Genomic DNA, 16,501 nt, shown 5'->3' with positions numbered 1-16,501 from the left:
TTGGTAAGATGAGCTCAGTGTGCAACAGGAATGTCCTTGCCTGGGAGCGGGACTCTGGTAAGGCAGGTCCCTGAAGGCTTCGTTTGAGGACTGGATTGGTCAATGCCTTTTCGATTCCAAATGAGCAGCGTTCATGCCAACCCCTCCATTTGGTGGAGACCCCTTCCCTCATGTTTGTGAGGTAAGAGGAAAATGATACCGTGGTCAAGTTAGGGCAATTTGAATCTGACAGCCCTTGTGTCTGGGTAAACCTCAGGAGCAAGACTAGCCTCAGGTTAAAAACAAAAACAACTGTAGCAACCAAGCCTGACTCTCCACTCTCTTTCTCCAGTCTGCTCTCCACTGTCAATATCGGATTGCCTCCTTCATGGCATTGTGTTCTCTCTCCTATTGAAGCCTGTTCCTTGGAAAGTGTATTTTCTGCTAAAGGTCTTACTCTAGAGGGGCATTCATCTCCCTTACCATGTCGGCTCTTCCTAAATTCCTCTTAAGAAAGTGACTTTAAGTTAAAGGTGAGAGGCAGCCTCGTTGGCTCGTAACTATCTATAAAGACAATGCCTGCCTTCCCCACTGGCAGGGTTACAAGCGGTGCAGTTGTGCTATATATAGTAGTAGACGCATTACATGTCTATGTATTACGTATACACACGGGGCCTGGAAACAGACTCTGGGTTCAAATCCTGGCTCTGCCACTTACTAGCTTGTATGATCCAGGCAAGCTACTTACCCTCTCTTAGCTTCTGTTTTGTTATCTGTAAAATGAAATACAGCCTGTTTTCGAGGTTTGTGGTGAGTAATAAATGAGGATCACGTAGGAGTTTGGAGAATATGCTTTGGAGTTAGTGGAGTTCAAACCTGACCTGTCTATTTTTGTGTGATCTTAAGAAGCTACTAACCACTTTGCCTCAATTTGCTCATCTACAGTATGGGAATGATAATAATAGTACTTACCTCATAGGATTTTATATAACAAGAAAACATACATGAAGCTTCCTCAGAAAGTGCACAATTACTATACATTCCAAGTCTTCTTATTCCAAGTGTTGTGAGCATTGAGTGAAAAGGTGAGTCTAAAAGAGTCTTAAGCACACTGTATACATATCCAGGAATCCCTTGAACATAAACTTCTCTAAGAATCCTGGAAATAAAGAACTACATGGATTTTTATCCTCCTCTTGTCACTCTTATAACATTGGGGGGGTGTGGGGAGTGGGTAATAAAGGTGATCATTGTGTGTGCACACATCTACATTTCAGTGGAAAAAAAATCTGAGCAATGTGACCCAGTTGACTTCACCACCCTGAATGCCCAGGAAAGTGCTTTGTGTCACATCACAGGGTTTCACTCCTACCCAGAATATTCATGAATAATTAGAGGCCTAATAATTAGGCCTCTCTAATTTAAGTGTTAAAAAAAAAAAAAACTTCTCAAATGGCTTCCTTTTATAGATAAAAATGTGATTTGGATATATCTCATATATATATATATATTTTTTTTTTTTTTTTTTTCCAGAAAGTAAAACAGGTACAGTGTGGAGGAAATTCCTATTGGCTAGAGATTAGAAGAGGGGCATGGCTGGGCCCCACTCTGAGTTTCTGATTTAACAGGTCTGGGGGTGGGAGGCATTGAGAATATGCATTTCTAATGAATTCCCAGGGGATGCTGATACTAGCCCTAGGTTAGATCAGCTTTATCTGAAATTTGCCTTAATCTTAGGCACCACCTTGGGAGTCGTTTAGAAACGGGAATTGTCAGGGCCAGTGCAGACCTCCAGAATCAGAATCTCCTTTGGTGAAATGTTTAGTCCACACCCAAGAAGTACATCAGAATCTGTGAGAGTAAATCCCTGGCGTCACATATTGTTGTTGTTGTTGTTGTTGTTAATACTTCTTGGGAGTTTTCAATGTGCATCCAAAGTTTAAAATGACAGAAATCAAAAGACCTGAATCCTGGCCTCCGTTTGACAGCAAATTAGCTGCATGACCATGGGAAGGTTTTCTAAGACCTTTAGAATAAATTTTCTTTTTGTAAAATGGCTGGAGGTAGGGCACATGGGAAAGGGATTAAGAGTTTGTTTGGACAAATCAGTAATTTTCAACCCTAGCTGTACACTTGAATCATCTAGGGGATTAAAAAAAAAATGAAAATCTGATGTGTAAGCTCCACTCCAGAATCTCTGTGGTAAGGCCTGGGCATTGAAATTTTTTTTTTTTTTTTTTAACTCTAGATGATTAGAATGTGCATCTAAGGCTAGGACCATTGGATTAGAAGATTTCTAAAGTCCCTTCTGAGTCCTACGTGAGTTGGTCACCGACTTCCTAAGCCAGTGTCAAGTCTCTTGCTGTGAAGAGAACTGAGGCTCAATTTTTGTGTCCAACATCTTCTATCAAGTCACTCCCACCATGCTTTCATATTTACTGCCTTGTAGTAGCTCACCTAATCATATAACAGGATTTAACCTTTTGTGGAACACTATTTGACACCGTGACAACCTTATGATGGAGGAGGACATGCCAACTTAAAGAGAACAACTTACTTGCCCACCTGGAAAAACTATCCAGTTTCACATCTGATGCTGGTTGCATTAGGCCAATACTTTTTTTTTTTTAAGATTTTATTTATTTGACAGAGAGAGACACGGCGAGAGAGGGAACACAAGCAGGGGGAGTGGGAGAGGGAGAAGCAGGCTTCCCGCTGAGCAGGGAGCCCGATGCGGAGCTCGATCCCAGGACTCTGGGATCATGACCCAAGCTGAAGGCAGACGCCCAACGACTGAGCCACCCAGGCGCCCCCTAGGCCAATACTTCTTAACTGCAGTGTGCCTGGGGGATTACCTGAGGAGTCTATAAAATGTGGACTGTGATTTAGCTGGTCTAGGACAGACTCAGAATTCTGGGTTTCTAACTATCCCCCAGGAGATGGCTCTCCTACTACCTGTGGACAATGCTTTGAGTCAAAGTTCTTCCCCATATTCTATCTCTGTGAAACAGTGAGCCAGACTCCGATCTTTGGATGGACCTAATATGTCCTGGTACCTACAAGGTACAATTGTCATCTACATACAACAGACTCCTCCAAAAAAGTACTGTTTTCTTCAAAGTGGACCCTTTGTAAGTTTTAATTCTCTTTTTTTAAGATTTTATTTATTTGAGAGAGAGAGAGCATGGTGGGGGGGAAGGGACAGAGGCAAAGGGAGAGGGAGAAGCAGACACCCTGCTGAGCAGGGAGCCAGACATGGTGCTCTATCCCAGGACCCTGAGACGGTGACCTGAGCTAAAAGCACACACTTAACTGACTGAGCCACCCAGGCACCCCGACCCTTTGTAAGTTTTGCCCGTTTTCTAGAGATACTGTCTCCAACATGATTTTTGTACTAATTCTCTGTGATTTCTCTTAAATGCCCTAGACATATTCTTTGCAACGTTCCTTTTTTTTTTTTTTTTTTTTTTTAAGATTTTATTTACTAGAGAGCGCATGAGAGAGCACAAACAGGGGCAGGGGCAGGACAAGCACACTCCCCACTGAGCAGGGAGCTAGGTGCCAGGCTCCATCCCAGCACCCTGAGATCATGACCTGAGCTGAAGTTAGACACTTAACCAGCTGAGCCCAGGGGACCCTCTTTGCAACATTCTTAAACTTGGCAGCTTTCAGTCCCTGAGGATATATCAGATTTTTAGGGAAGCTGTATCTGGTGAATTGTTGAGTGATGTAATAGGGTTTAGATAAATAAATATAAAGGAATGAGGAATAAAAAGATCCTTGCCTTTGAAGAACATTTCCCCACGCTCTTTTCTGGTATAGTATAAGCACAGAGGGCTTCATTGAACAGAGGCAAGGACATCCAGGACAGAAGCATTTGGAACAACTCCTACCCTGGTCTGTGAGCAGACAGACACCAGAGAAGTCTTCATATTTATAAGCTTACCATACTGAGGGGGTTAGCAGACTTTTATTGTTCAAAGTACTAAATATTTTAGGTTTTGTGGGTCATATAGGCTCTCGCATATTTTTCTGTATGTTTTATTGAAGTATAATTGACATACAATGTTATTTTAGTTTCAGGTGTACAACACAGTGATTCAACAATTTTGCACGTTAGTCAGTGCCCACCACGATAAGTATAGTTACCATCTGTCACCACACAATGTTATTACAATATTACTGACTATATTTTCTATGCTGTACTTTTCATCTCCGTGACTTATTTGTTTTGTAACTGGAAGTTTGTTCCTCTTAATCTCCTTTATCTATTTTACCCATCCCCCACCCACTTCCCCTCTGGCAAACACCAGCTCTCTGTATTTAAGAGTCTGTTTACTCGCTTGTTTTTGTTTTTTAGATTCCAAATACATGTGAAATCATACAGTATTTGTCTTTCTCTGGCTGACTTATTTCTCTCTAGGTCTATCCATGTCACAAATGGCAAGATCTCATTTTTTTTTTTAATGGCTGAGTAATATTTTGTTGTATATGATTGTGTGTGTGCATGTGTATGTGCATAAAAAGATGTGATGTGATAGGGGCACCTGGGTGGCTCAGTCATTAGGCGTCTGCCTTCGGCTCGGGTCATGATCCCAGGGTCTTGGGATCGAGGCCCGCATCTGGCTCCCTGCTCCGTGGGAAGCCTGCTTCTCCCTCTCCCACTCCCCCTGCTTGTGTTCCCTCTCTCTCTGTGTCTCTCTCTGTCAAATAAATAAATAAAATATTAAAAAAAAAAAAAGATGTGATGTGATATATAGATAAGATAGACACTTAGGATGCTTCCGTATTTGGCTATTGTAAATAATGTTGCAATGAACATAGGGTGCATACATCTTTTTGAAATAGTATATTCGTTTTCATGTAAATACCCAGTAGTGGGATTACTAGATCATATGGTATTTCTATTTTTAATTTTTTGAGGAACCTCCTTACTGTTTTCCACAGTGCCTGCACCAATTTATATTCCCACCAACAGTGCACGAGGGTTCCCTTTTCTCCACATTCTCACCAAAACTTATTTCTTGTCTTCTTGATACTAGCCATTCTGACTGGTGTGAGGTAATATCTCATTGTTTTGATCGCATTTGCTTGATGATGAGTGATGTTGACTGTCTTTTCATGTGTCTGTTGGCCATCCGTATGTCTGCTTTGGAAAAATGTCCAAGTTCTCTGCCTACTTTTTAATCAGATTGTCTGGTGTTGAGGTGTATGTGTATGTTTTAACACTCTTTTATAAATTGTAAAAACCATTCTTAGCTTGAAGATCATACAGAAACAAGCCACTAGTTATATTTGGCCCATGGACATAGTGTGTTACTCCTATTTCATCAGCAAATAATGCCAACTAAAAAATAGACCTCTGTGTCTGCATAGTATTCTGTTGTGAAATAATAGGTATGAAGCCCCGTGAGAGTTAGAAGTTTACTCAGGCTTCAGGGGAATGTTAAAATAATAGTTGTAATTCTATCTTTTTTAGCTAAGAACATTTATGTTGACAAGATACCCTCGAATATCTTTATAGGCCTCTTTCTCTCCCCTCCTCTATGTGTACACACAATATTATTGGTGTTCCCACAACAAGTGTACTTGCTACACCTGGATCCCATGGAGGAAAAAAATGCAAAGCTTATTCCAGGCAAAAGGCCACAGTTAAACAGGTAGGCTGGAGAGCGCAAAGCTAAACAGAAGCAAGATGTATAGAATTTCCTCATTACGTGCTTCTCTCTGGGACTATTAGTCAGAACACCATCTTTAGCTTTATTTCACATAGCAGATTGAAAGGTCAAGCTGACTGGCCATTCACTCAGATGACTGATTCAGCTAGGAGGGAAAAAAAATGACCCACTGAGAATGACAGCAAAACGGTTCTGTTGTAGGAAGTTGCCAAGCTGTGGCACATTTGAAGGGTATTGTGGGGCTTGACCTATTGCTGTGAACATTGGTTATGAACGTAATCATGGCTGGGAGTTGACCTGAGCTTTTGCAGGCCCAGCTGTTCCTTCCATCTAGACCTGGCTATGGTCTCCTGAGGGCCTACTGATGAAACCAGGATGCATCTGGGTCCAAACCTGGCCATGGCTCTGGACTGTGATGTTGAGCAACAGCTGTTGCCCAATAAGGTGGAAGTGGCTACTTGAAGGTCACCTAAGAAGAACAGGAGTTCCATGAGGCAGAGCCCATTTGGACATGGCTCCCAGGTGACATGGACTAACCCTGCTGCATACTGTGGGGTACAGCTCTGCCCTGCTCTTTGAGCAGCATGGAAATGTGACAGATTTCAGAGGTGAGCAAGGCTCTGGAACATTTGCAGGCATCAGTAGGGGAAGTGGGGCAGTCAACAAGGGAGTTTCTAGCTTTGGAGAGATTTGGAAAAGCATTGGTTATCAATGAAATCAGGAGGCTTTGGCTGGCTGTGTTCTTACAGGAAAGAGCTCTAATAGCTACAGGTAATGATAGAAGTGAGGGAGAGGGTGCCCACCAGTATGATGATGCTAGATAGCTAGGCAAAAGCACTCATAGGTATTAAGCAAAGGAGAACTTGAAGCAGGATTGAGAATATGAAGGCAGGTCAAGCGAGCAGAACTGGGCTGAGAATGGACACACGTGACCGGGGATTGGAGAGTATCAATGTTGCTACACATGGATGGTTTTATTGGCAATGTTTCATGAGCCTGCGATGCAGCAGACCCTGACAGCTCCCTCTCCACTCTTGTCACTGAGGGACCCAGACTACCACCACCTCTGGGTGTGCGAATGGGTGGGCTTGCCCTTAGGGGAAACCCTAGAGAAGGGGAGCCGTGCTCTGTATTCACACAAGCTTGGATTCAGACTAAGGGGAGAACTGAAATTTGATGAGAGAACTGGGGGAAGAATGAAATGAGAGATCTGAAATGAAAAAAGAAAGAGCTGACAATCAAGTACAGATGAGATGGAGCAAGGAGATCTGAGGGACCAAGCCTGGAAAGATTCTGAGAGGTAATGAAGAGAAAAAAGAATGTATAGGTGCCTGAGGGCTGGGAAGGTGGCTGTTAAGGGATGGAGCTTGTTTGAAGGTCATTTCAGTTTCTTCCCTTGTGTGGCCTAGGATCAGAGTTGAGTTACCTCCTGTACCCCCTTGCTCTGGTCCACTTAGAGCCCTCCAAAGCTGTAATAAGACAGGGTCCCAGGATTTTTCCTCAGAACAATGCCCATTGCAGTGACCAGGCACATGCTTCTGCCAAAGAGCCACTGGGGGACCAGCATCTTCTGTTAGCTATACTCCAGGTTTTTGTCTTGAGCTCCCTGTGCAGACTGCTAAAGTTCAGGGGGGTTAGGTGGCGTAGGGAGTAATGAAAGATAAAGTGTATAGCCAAGGAGGATGTGAGTACAAATGGAAGGCTGCAAAAATTGACCATGTTGGCTTATCCAAAGAAGCCCAGAAAGTAGAGAGTGATCCTCCTATTTCAGGAAGGGGTGGTTGATGGGGCTATACTGTGAGATAAGCCCAGGGCATTATTGACTCCTATTTGCTTCTCTTGACTGCTCACCGGCAAACCTCTTGTGTAAATGCTTGGGGCAGTGGAGAATATCCTTAAGGTCCTTCCAGGTGTCTCACCACTGTCCCCCTCTCAGCCCTCCTGTCCCCCCACCCCTTGCCCCAATCTTTTTTTTTTTTTCTTTTTGGTTTTAGAACTTACTGTTAGTAGATCTGGGAGGGGCACATATTTTTGTAGGCTAAGAATGTGAGTCCCTCTCTGATCTACTTGATTTTGTTAAATGCACTTGTGTCATAAATATAATACCTTTCCCAGAAGATGCATTGGCATATTTGACAGGTCTGACAAAAATGACTGGTTGATTCTACCCAATTTTCCATCTAAGCCAGGAGTTTGCGATCTTCTATAAAGGTCTAGATAGGAAATATTCATAGCCTATGGGTATGTGAACCCTGTTGTAGCTACTCAAGTCCTCCCTTATAGAGCAAAAGCAGTCATAGGCAACATGCAAGTGAATGGGCAAAAATGTGCTCCAATACTACTTTATCTACCAAAACGGGTGGCCAGAGAAAGGAAAGACAGAAGAAATTTTAGATAAAGATGACAGAGCTTAAAGAAAGCTCCCTGTCCTTACATATTTCTCCAATAGTTTGCATGGGGGGCCTGAAGTTTCTGCAATGTACATTTTTCCTTAAAATTCTTAAGGACTTGAACATCTTAATTGGGTTAAGCTGTTATAGTGGGAGGAATGTATTAGAGAATGTTACATTTTCTCTAGGAGAAGAAAATAACTACCTTTGTGGATAGTTACTTTGATTAATCAATTAGCATCCTTTTTCTGGGTAAACTGTGATAAGAGGGAGTAGGATTCATTAGAGGTAAGTGCAGGTGGGGCAGAAGGTAGGAAAACATCCAGGATAGGGAGGCTGCCTTGGAACCACAAGATCTTGTATAGGGAGTTGTAGGGGCCATAAGGATGAATAAAACACAACCATTCTCAAGAAGGTTGAAATTTAACCGAAGATGCATGATATCTATATTCCTGTATATCTAATTGTGCAGGTATGTATTTATCCACCGATCCGCACACATCACAAATAATAAATAAAACAAATAGCATGCAGGGGAGCCTGGGTGGCTTAGTCATTAAGTGTCTGCCTTTGGCTCAGGTCATGATCCCAGGGTCCTGGGATTGAGCCCCGCATCGGGCTCCCTGCTCAGCGGGAAGGCTGCTTCTCCCTCTCCCACTTCCCCTGCTTGTGTTCCCTCTCTCGCTGTGTCTCTCTCTGTCAAATAAATAAAATTAAAACAAAACAAAACAATAGCATGTGGTAAATAGTCACTAGTGGTATAGGCAGTAAGCCTGAAGAGCTTTAGAAGAGAGATCTATTCCTGTTGGCCAATGTGAATGGGAGATCTTCAGGAACATGTGGACTGTGAATTAAACCTTGGCCAGTTACTAAGAATTTAACTGATGGAGGCACCTTCACCACCCCCCCAAAAAAAACCCCAGAGGCATAAAGTAGAGGAAATAGGGACTTCTCTCTTATCAAGATGGAATTCTGTACAAAGGGGACTGAAGTCACAGAGTCAGTATCGGTTTCGATAGTTAGATTCCCTCTGAACTCTGCTTATGGCCTTGATTCCACACGTCCACCTGTCATCTTGAAATGGATGACCAAGCTATACAGAGTAGATGCACTCATTTATTCATCTGGATCTTCTTTTGTACAAGTTCCTTGACTTCCGCTAAAAGCAAAGCACTGGATGGTTCCAGCCTTCTCCACTGCCAGAGACAGATCCGGGCCAGAGGGGCATTCATCTCACATAGATTAAGGTCAACATGTTCTGTTCACATGAAATCAGAGAAAATTACATTTATTACATGGGACTCTGAGAAACTAAATACTAGTGGACCATAATAACTCATTTCCACAATGAAAGGTTGGAGAAAACAGAATCCCAGGAGGCCTTCAGTAATTAAAATGGCATTATATTCACTGTATGATTTTAGATAATATATTCTAAGTCTCTCCTATCCTTTTCACAGAACTGATGAACAGGCATCAAGAAAGCATTAGGTGATATTTTATTGCATTATTTTAAGCCACAGAGGTTTTTATATATGAAGGCTATAGATTTATGCTGATGATTCAGCTATGAAGCAAGCACATCAATTTGTTCATGAATGTGAACTGGTGATTACCTCCATTAAAGTCAACAGGGCAGACTGATCACTTTAATTTGGGCAGAGGCATGCAAACAGCATTTGCTAGTGGTATATGTACCTAAGAACACAAGCAAAAGAGCTGTTCTGCATCCCCGAGGAGCCCTAGGAGTGCAGATTTGTGTTCTTATAGGTTATAAGTATAGGCCACGATATGAAGCGTAGTGGGATCAGAAAGAAATTGCTGCCTCGTATCGGGTGGCAGGATTTTGTATAAATTTCATTAAGTATTAACTGCTCAATGCTGATTGGATGATAAACTGCCAAAAGGATGGCACAGAGAACGTACACCCGCTCCCAATTTCAGATCCTAGAACTCAGGGCCCTCCTAGGTACGATTAGGTTATGACAAGTTGAATGGTGCTCTGCTTTATACAGAGTGGAGGGAACCTGTGGGATTTAGTAAATTAAAAATTGGAATTAAGTATCCGTGATCCCAGCTATGTGCTAGGTGTAGTGAAGGCTTCTGTCCTGCAAGAACTCACGGTCTCACTGGGGAAACGTGAAGTGACTTTTTAAGCAGTGCCGATTTACGTTTGTACTGTGTAACTGGTTTAGAGAACGAAGGTTGGAAAGGCGTTCAGATGATGTGGTTATGGCCAAGAAGGCAAGGAAAAACAGTTTCAGAGTCTGGGACTTGACGTTAGTGACACTGGAGAATTAGCAATTCATTTGTTGCTAGTCGGGGGGCTTTCGGCAAGCACTGTGGCCATATGTAAGCACGTGCTGTAACAGTTTCCCTGACCCAGAAAGTCTACTTCTGACAGGGGCAAAAACTGGATGTCTAAAGACATATGCTACTTTGTTCTTGATAATAGCAAACACTGGAAACTCCTTTAAATGTATGATAACAGAGAATTGACTTAGTCAAATAATGAAGCACAAATACTCAGGGGTCTTATTCAATCATTAAAAAAATAATTACAAGTATATACAGAATCTGGAAAATATTTGTGATATAATACATAAGCAGTGAAAAAGATGCAAACTGAGATTGCAACTTTATAAAAATTATACATAATTGAAGGATAAATGATATGAATGATTATACAGACAGTGGACCTCCCTTTATTCTCTATCACTGCTTCTATTTGACTTCCTTTGTAGTAATATTCATAATATGAACTTTAAAAATGCATTTGCATGTTTAATTCTACCAAAATACAAGCTTCTCTAGGAAATATGAATCATATTTAACTTGTTCACCTCTGTATCTTCAATGTATGGTACATATTGGGCACTCAATATATGAAGGGTTGAATACATCAGTGATTAGATATTGTTATTAAAAATATTTCTTTTATAGTGACCTTTCAATAAAATGCACAATATGAGAATAACATTTAACAACTCCTTACTGGGTGCTAGGTTAAGTACTCTAGTCATGTTTCATTTCAACCTTATCACCACTTTGTTGTTATTTTATAGTTCTATTTTATAGTTGAGGAAACTGAGGCTTTACGGAGGCAAAGTACCCTGCTCTGCTAGAGACAATAAGAGTCACGATGTAAACGTCAGGCTACTGAACTCCATAGCCCAAGATCCTGACCATTTTATGATTTTGAAAATTAAAATATATAGAATAAATGAAGAGTTTCAGATGCTTTAGAGAAGTCATTTAAAACAAGAGCGTAAAAGTGTTTCTCGCTTCCTCCTGTCCCCCTCCCCCCCCATCTAGCGTCTTCTTACTTCCCCCAGCTGCCAGCCTCTACTGAGCCATCCTTCCCTGATCAAAGGATCCCTGTTGGCTGTGTCCTACAGCCTTCAGAACTTCAGTTACTAGCAGTCAGGTTGATAAACTCCTCTCAGTCTGACGCAGCTGCATTTTAAGGGGATTCTATAATATCTCCACGTGAGAGACATGGCTACAAACACGTTCTGGGACATCCAGACCTTTCAGGCTCTTCTCAAATCAAGTTGTGAAGGTGGCCATGAAGTCCACTCAGACGTCCATTTCTGTGGAAGTCCATCATCATCTTAAGGTTGAATCCCTCTGTCTTAACGTCAACTCCTTCTGTCTTGCCTCTCAGAGATTTTAGGGAAGTGTGTATCATTTTGTCTCTTACTGAATTAAAAAATCCCATCTGTAATATAGGAGGCATGTTCTGTAGAAGCCTACAAATTCAACCCAAGAGAGGCATGTATGTATTAATGCCGTTTGTGTGCTGATCTTATCAGTGCAGACAACTGAGTAAATCTGCAGATGGAGACCATAGCACCCTTCATTGCCCTGATTGTTATAGAGAACAACGGTTGGTGTGGAATTTGTGTCATCATCTCTTCTCTTTGTGGTTTTATACGGCTAGGTGACTGTGGTGACTAGACATTCCATAAATCCTCTTCTAATAGTAAATAAGTTCATTTTATTCTCAAATTTATGATGATGATGCAATATTAACATGAGAAGCAAGCACTTTATCAACCTCCGAATTGTTATCCTGCTTTATTTCAATAATGTGCTCTTCTTAAAACACCACGATGATACCTGAAGCTGTAAAAATTAATGAAATGATAAAGTGTTTTGGGGGTTGAATGCACTGAATATGTGCTGGTGTTTGGAATTGAACAGAATTGCAAATATTAAAAAATCTAATTTGATTTCCAGGACCAGAAAAGAAGAAAATGTTCTCGTTTTTCTGATGCACCTCATATCACTTTGGAGTTAAATGCCTAAATACTTTATTAGCAGAGGTTTTCAATGTTTAATTAAAACTCAGCCTTCCAGGCATTTTGGCTTTTCTTGTGAGTGTTCAAACAGGTCTATGGCATTTTTGAGATGGAGCTACTTTCAGTAGTGATGTCCACACAAAACCAAATTTCACAGCCAGGAGAGGCTGTTCATCTGGAGCTTTGAACTGTGTGGGTTTTGTTTTGTTCTGTTGTTTGGTGGTTAAAAATATCTTGCATTTTTTTTTAAAGATTTTATTTATTTACTTGACAGAGAGAGACACAGCGAGAGAGGGAACACAAGCAGGGGGAGTGGGAGAGGGAGAAGCAGGCTCCCCACGGAGTATGGAGCCCAATGCGGGGCTCAATCTAAGGACCCTGGGATCATGACCTGAGCCAAAGGCAGATGCTTAACCATCTGAGCCACCCAGGCACCCCAGCATCCTGCATTTTAAATGATCGTGGTATATTTTTGTGAGGGCTGCAGGCATTTGTGATTTTGCCCATTTTAACTCTGCCATCGTTGTCTCTGGAATATCCGCTTTTGGTCAACTGTGGCGATTATTGAAGGGTTAGGGAATGGATCCCAATTGTACAGATTCAGTTCAAAGAGCCGGTTACTTTCTTAATGGCATCTGTATCCGTTCTCCTTGCTGGCTTGTTGTCTTTCGAATCTTGCTGGTGCTCTTGTCCTTTGTTTCCCCTCTTTACAAAGTGTGCCTCCAGAACAGCCAAACATTATCATCTTTGAGCATTCTGACAATTGTGTTACTCAGGCAATCAGAAAAGAAGCATTGTAAGATGGATACCCTACCTCTCCTTGATGAGTTGGCTGATTCCCACCCAGGAGTACCGATTGTTCCTTTCTCTGGACTCCTAAAGCTCTTGGAGTCCACAGCATACAATTCAATGATGGCTGCTAAGCTTCCTCCTTTTCCTCAAGATAACTGGTTTTTGAGACACTGAGTGAGAGATAGAAGACTCGGCTCAGTCTTCCCAGCTTTTGCTTCCCCAAATCCATTGTTCTCAGAAGGTATAGAGGATTCCTTTCCTAAGAGATTGCTGGGAATTTAGTTTGGTTAGCTAAACCAAGGAGCAATGCCACTTCTACTCGTGATGGAGTCTCTTTCAGAAATTCCCAGTCAATCTAAATAGCCCAACATCTAATCGTTACTGATATGCTTTATTGTTTTCTAAGTTTCCAGGATGGCAGATGACTCTTGTTGCCTCAGCTAAGCTGTAAACAAATCAAGAACAAAGAAAGCAGAGGCCACAGGCAGCCCATGAATGTTACTTGCTTGGTTGATTCAAACAGGTTTCAAAGTTTTATTAAATTTAATCATATTGGTCAATATCTTTTGGGTTGCAGCCTAGTAACACTAATCAATTAATGACCTATTGTCCATTTTTTTTACTCACATGAATCTTTTTCAAATGTCTCATGATTCTAGTCCACCGATTTCTACCTGCCCCCCACCTCCCAGTTTAGGAAGATCATCATGCTAAATTGGTTAAAAAAACAAGGTGTATGGGGGGAATATTGTGACTTGAAAAATAGGACATTTTATTTTATCTGAGTTTCTAGTATCCTACTATCAGAACTGTAGTTGAACAGGTAAAATAGATCATCAGATACTTACTATGTGCAGTAGTCTTGGACTGGTGCTGGAATGTTAGCTGGCATTTCAAGCTACAGTAATGATTGGGAACTGCCTCAAAGACCAAAACTTAGCATTTGGTGCCAGAGTTGTAGAAATCTCAGTATATTAAAACCATGTTCAGAGTCACCATGCTGCAAAGGGTCCAGTGAGAAGCAGAAAGGCAAGCCTAAAGAAGATAGAAATTCGGATGGAGTCCATGGCCAATTTAAGATAAGTAAACCTGACTGCCTTTGGAGATATTGAAATCCTGAGCATCATGTTGGAAATATTTTCAGAGTGTTTCAGAATACAATACAAGGTAAATAAAAATCTGATTTTAAGTGGACTTAAACAGCAGGAGTACATTGCAAAGTGGAAGCTGCCAGACTTGAGGATTTATGGATCAGTAAATTAAAGAGAATAATTAAAGGACTATCAGGGGTTGCCGGCTCTTAATTTTTTCTAGGTGTTATTTGCACTCTTTCCCCCTAATTAGATTCTACTGGGCAATGAGGTTCCCATATTAGATCTAAGCCATAATAGGGTTTATTTAAACAAAGAATGAAGACACATTTCAAAAGATACACAAAGAAAAGTTCATTATCACCATGCAGAAGTTACTGGTTGGCATCTCCTTCACTCAGGATCCGATCCCCTTTTTCTCAGCCCTCAGGCTCCCTTGTTGTCATATATAGAGCCACATGCCAAAGTCTTCAGCTTAAGTCCAGGGCTGTGCAAAAGTGTGACCTCAAGTCTCACACACCAAGCAAGGATGATAGAGAGCAACAAAACCATCTGAAATCCTCATTTCACAAAGTGGAAGGCTGTCCAACAGCAGAAATAGGAAGAATTTAATTGAAGATTAAAAGAATTATAAATTAAATACATATATCTTTCTGGAAAATTCACCCCATCCTGACTTTTGTTCATGCCACCGTAAACAGGGACACTGCATTCTGGACTCAAACAATGGACCAAAATATAGGAATCATTGTTGAGTACCATGGTGTTGGCAAATATCTGCTGGAAGGTAATACAAACTTTGTTTAGCCAGATTGAAGGGGTAGTTCAGCTAGATCTTTGAGAGTATCTTTATGATATATTCCACATAATATATGTAATAAAAAAGCTATTAAAAGTTCTTCTTTAATTCAATACACACATATTGAGCACCAATTCTATATCGCATACTTAATGTGGCTCTTGGAATATAAAATGCACTCGAATACAAATATAACAAAGACTAATAAAATGTGGAGTGGAGACAATAGAACAAAAAAATCGAGAACCTGCATTATTCTTGCTCTGCCTCCAAGAAGCCTCATGCCTCTGGGCATTTAGTATCCTATAATGGGTACAGTAAGGCATATTTGTCTTTAAAAACAGACTTAATTTTCACCATTTTACTGAGTTTTAAAAATATCTGAAGAATCAGAGGTAAACTATAAAAGAAGCTGATAATGTTGGAATTCCACCTGTGGTGTCTCATAGTACATATTCTCACTGCAATAGACTTCAGGTGTTCTTCCTTAAAAGCTTCAAAATGGGATTCTTAATACCAATGACTTATTGAAGTCATCTTTGAAAGTATTCCTAGTATCACCATCTACCCATCTCCTTTTGCTGATAAGAAAACGGTCCTCCAGATGTGAAGTGACTATATAACTAGTTAGTGGGTAAGCCTCCTGACCTCCAGTTCCTTGCTCTCCGCACTCTCTAAGATTTCTTTTGCATTTGGAACTACACACATGTGTTGTGCATTTTAATCTCCCAGAGCATTAAGGCATGGTAGGGAGGCAGCCTGGTTTTGGAGAGCAGTGGTAGCAGGATACAAAAGGGCAGATGGCCACAAGGCTCAGGGGATTCTTGCTCTGCTAATCACTTTTTCTACTTGCCCTACTGCTCCTGGCCCTGATGTCCCTTCTCTGCTCTTGTGCCCTTTCTAATCCCCATCCTCTTGTCCTCTTGGCACTAGCCTGATGGGACTGATCAGTGTTTTGATGGTGGCTTTGTGTGCTGTTGACCTTGGCCAATCAATCTGACCAGCTCTCCCTCCTTGAAGAGGAGGAATGACACAAATTGAAATGCTCGACCAGGGAGCTTGAATTCAGTGCAGCTGTTTTGGTTGGCATTTTATTTTTAAAAATCAAAATTGAATGCCTTTATACTAGACCCACATATTCCAATTTGTTGTACACTCTCTCATTGCCTCCTGGATTAAGTTGGCCTTTTCTATGGGTGTCTCAAGACTGCCTGGACGCTGAAAGCCCTTGAGTGGGCTACTGGTGGACTAGCGTTTTCCTGATAGACTCCAGCAGGCAGATAAGGGTTCCTTTGGGTAGAACTCTCTCATTTTCAGCTTCCTGTGAGTCTCTTTTAAATCTAAAGTGCACTGAGTGTTTCCCTCATTGGTCAGAGTTTAGCGCTCGTGTGGCCAAAATCATAGTGTTTCACACTCCATGGGGAGGGTCAGAGGGCTCAAGTGAGAGTGTAGGTCATGAGAGCAGTCC

At 41.4% G+C, this 16,501-nt stretch overlaps 1 protein-coding gene across 4 annotated transcripts in view; it reads left to right on the top strand.

Annotated features, from left to right (window-relative positions):
* Positions 1–16,501, top strand: part of CTNNA2 (catenin alpha 2) — a 1,076,840-nt gene that overhangs the window by 945,636 nt on the left and 114,703 nt on the right. The window lies entirely within an intron of this gene.

The sequence above is a fragment of the Halichoerus grypus genome, chromosome 10 (genome assembly GCF_964656455.1).
Source record: "Halichoerus grypus chromosome 10, mHalGry1.hap1.1, whole genome shotgun sequence".
In the NCBI taxonomy this organism is placed as follows: Eukaryota; Metazoa; Chordata; class Mammalia; order Carnivora; family Phocidae; genus Halichoerus; species Halichoerus grypus.
The sequence above is the reverse complement of the archived record's forward strand: the minus strand, read 5'-3'. Positions and strand labels throughout refer to the sequence as shown.